The sequence below is a fragment of the Pundamilia nyererei genome, unplaced genomic scaffold (genome assembly GCF_000239375.1).
Source record: "Pundamilia nyererei isolate P.nyererei 1_Seehausen unplaced genomic scaffold, PunNye1.0 scaffold00044, whole genome shotgun sequence".
Taxonomy (NCBI): domain Eukaryota; kingdom Metazoa; phylum Chordata; class Actinopteri; order Cichliformes; family Cichlidae; genus Pundamilia; species Pundamilia nyererei.
Window position 1 is genome coordinate 157423 of NW_005187445.1, and position 2519 is coordinate 159941.

The following is a 2519-nucleotide window of genomic DNA, read 5'->3' on the forward strand; positions in this document are numbered from 1 at the left end:
GAATTCAAGATATTTGATGTCTATGTGTTGCAGACACAAAGCCTGCTGTAATCAGAAAAGGTTCAAAAGCCATTCATTACTGAAGTCTAACGTTTATTTTTTATTTTTAAAGCAGAAGCCACTCTAACAGCTACATAAACAAGATACTCATCTAATGACCTTTTCCTTAATTAGTGCTTTTAATGTGAATAGAGCTTTTAAAGTCCAACATGCTTATTAACTCTTCCTAACCTCCTCATTATAAAAGGTATTGCTTAGAGCCCCACAATCTGCATGGGTTCCCTCAAAATAGCACAAAAAAGGAAAGACAGTTAAGATACTGTCAGAACTATTTTATAAGTGTGCACATCAAAAACATAAATTTTAATATCAGTCAGTTTGTTTTATAGTCTTCCATTATTATTCATGCTGATGTTTGATACAAAAATAGCCAGTTTTTGTTTCATTTGTCCACTTCTGTGTATTTGTTTCGGTGTTTCTTTTTTTAAATATTTGTAACTACATCAAACCCTGTTCAGTGCAAAAAAGCATCACCAAATAAAAGGCTTGTAAACATGAAGTAAATACCAGTAAAAGCAATACATCAGCAAACAGCCAAAAAGTAAATGAGAAATGGAAATCCAGTCTATGGAAGTGGCGTGGCTTCAATTTATCCGTGTGCTATCCTGGTGCCTCGTCACGCTGCTGTGGTCACATAATGTTTTATTGATCAATGTGTTGCACTGTTTTTATCAATAAAACAATTTCCTCAGGTAAAGGAGCAGGCTCTTTAAATACTCATAAACTGTAGGCGTTTCTCTCTCTTTCTGAATAATGACAGCCTTCAACATGTGATTAAGCCCGGAAACAGGAAATTGGCTGAAACACAAGTCGGGCAAACAATTGGCAAGAACGTCACCAACCACCTCTCCCAAAAACAAAATTCATTTGTGAGTTGTGTGTGTGTGTTAGAATCCATCCATTTGCCTCAAACAGTTCCTCTTCTTAACCCTCAAATCCCCTTGATCTGTTTAAATCCTCAAAGATAAAGTGTGCAGAACCACCCATGGAAACCGCTCCCCTGAAGCAACAGGTGCAATGTATTTTTTCATACCAGTATTGCGTGTCAAAACCCCTTTGAGGATACGGTTACTTCCAGACAGTGAGGGAGCCACAGGAAATCTTCTCACACGCGACGATTCAAAGGTGAAATTTAGAGTCCTTTAGGGGCCTCTCGGTAAAAGCTGCCCCGGGTCTCCCTTCACTTCCTTGATGGCCACAAAGGGAGATCAGCAGGTTGCTCTCAGCTGATGTTGGAAAGGCCACGACTCAATGTATAGCGTACTTATTTTATTCTGTAAGACGACAGTTCCTTCCTCTAAGACTGAGGCAAAGGAACTGCTGTCTGGCTTGATTTAGTAAGCAAGGCCTGCCTGAAGGTCAACCACAACAATAAACACAGCACCCATGCTATCTTTCATAGATGGAGCACTTTAGGTTGAAGTTGTAAAATGTTGCTTTTTTTGTTTCTTTCTTTGGGTTTTGTTTGTTTGTGTGGTTAAAAGAAGTGTGCATTTATTTATGTGAGGCAGGGCAAGACAGAAACATTTGTAGTCTGAACCATAGCCTGAAGAGCGAGCAACTAATCAGGGTTATTTTTCGTATGCATCTGAGATCGCCTTGGTTAAAGTATTTGATACGAGCTGACCAGTACGTTGAAGGATCCTCCGCTTTCTTTGTCAAAACACAATCTGGACGGTTACACTGGGGATCACTTTGAAACAACAGAAAGAGACAGACTGACGGCAAGCACAATGAGCAGATTCAGCAAGACTTAACATCTTGCATTTTGTCAGCTTGATGTTCTCATAACACCTCACTCCTTCGGCAAGCCATCTGGTCTATAGGCTCCTTTCTATTAACTCGTTGTCTTATGCTGTCTGGAACATCAAAATCAAAGTTGACTGTGCATGAACAACGTGGGTGAATATGACTGAAAAACTGCAGGGTTGTGTGACACCAGAGCTACAGGGATTTATAAAAAAGGGAAAAACAGCAGTTTGCAGTAATTGTCTCTTAGTTATTGAAAAGAAAATATGCAGCTGCAACATAAAGTCATCTATTTGATTCTAAAATTATAACTAGATCCATGGGGACCTTCTGATACAATTCAGACAAAAATAACTTCAACCAGCGACAGGGAAGGTGTATTTAAATCTTCCTCAGTACTCAGAAGCACCTCAAGAGGTGAATTTGAAGAAAAGCCACTGGTGGATACAACAGGCTTTTTTTTGTAAGCAAGTGTCAGAACAGTAAAAGCACATAAATAAAATTAATGATAGCTGAATTCAGTTTCACTGCTTCCGTTTCTGCTGCCGCGCTGTGCAGGCTGGCTCGCTGTCACAGGAGAGCTTCGACAGAAATGAGAAGTTGTTCATTTTATCAGCAACAGCTGTGCTTTTTCCAACTTTGACAAGTAGAAACGTCTGCTGTGAAAACACCTGATCATCTCCAACCATCTTCCACTGAGGGGGGGGGGG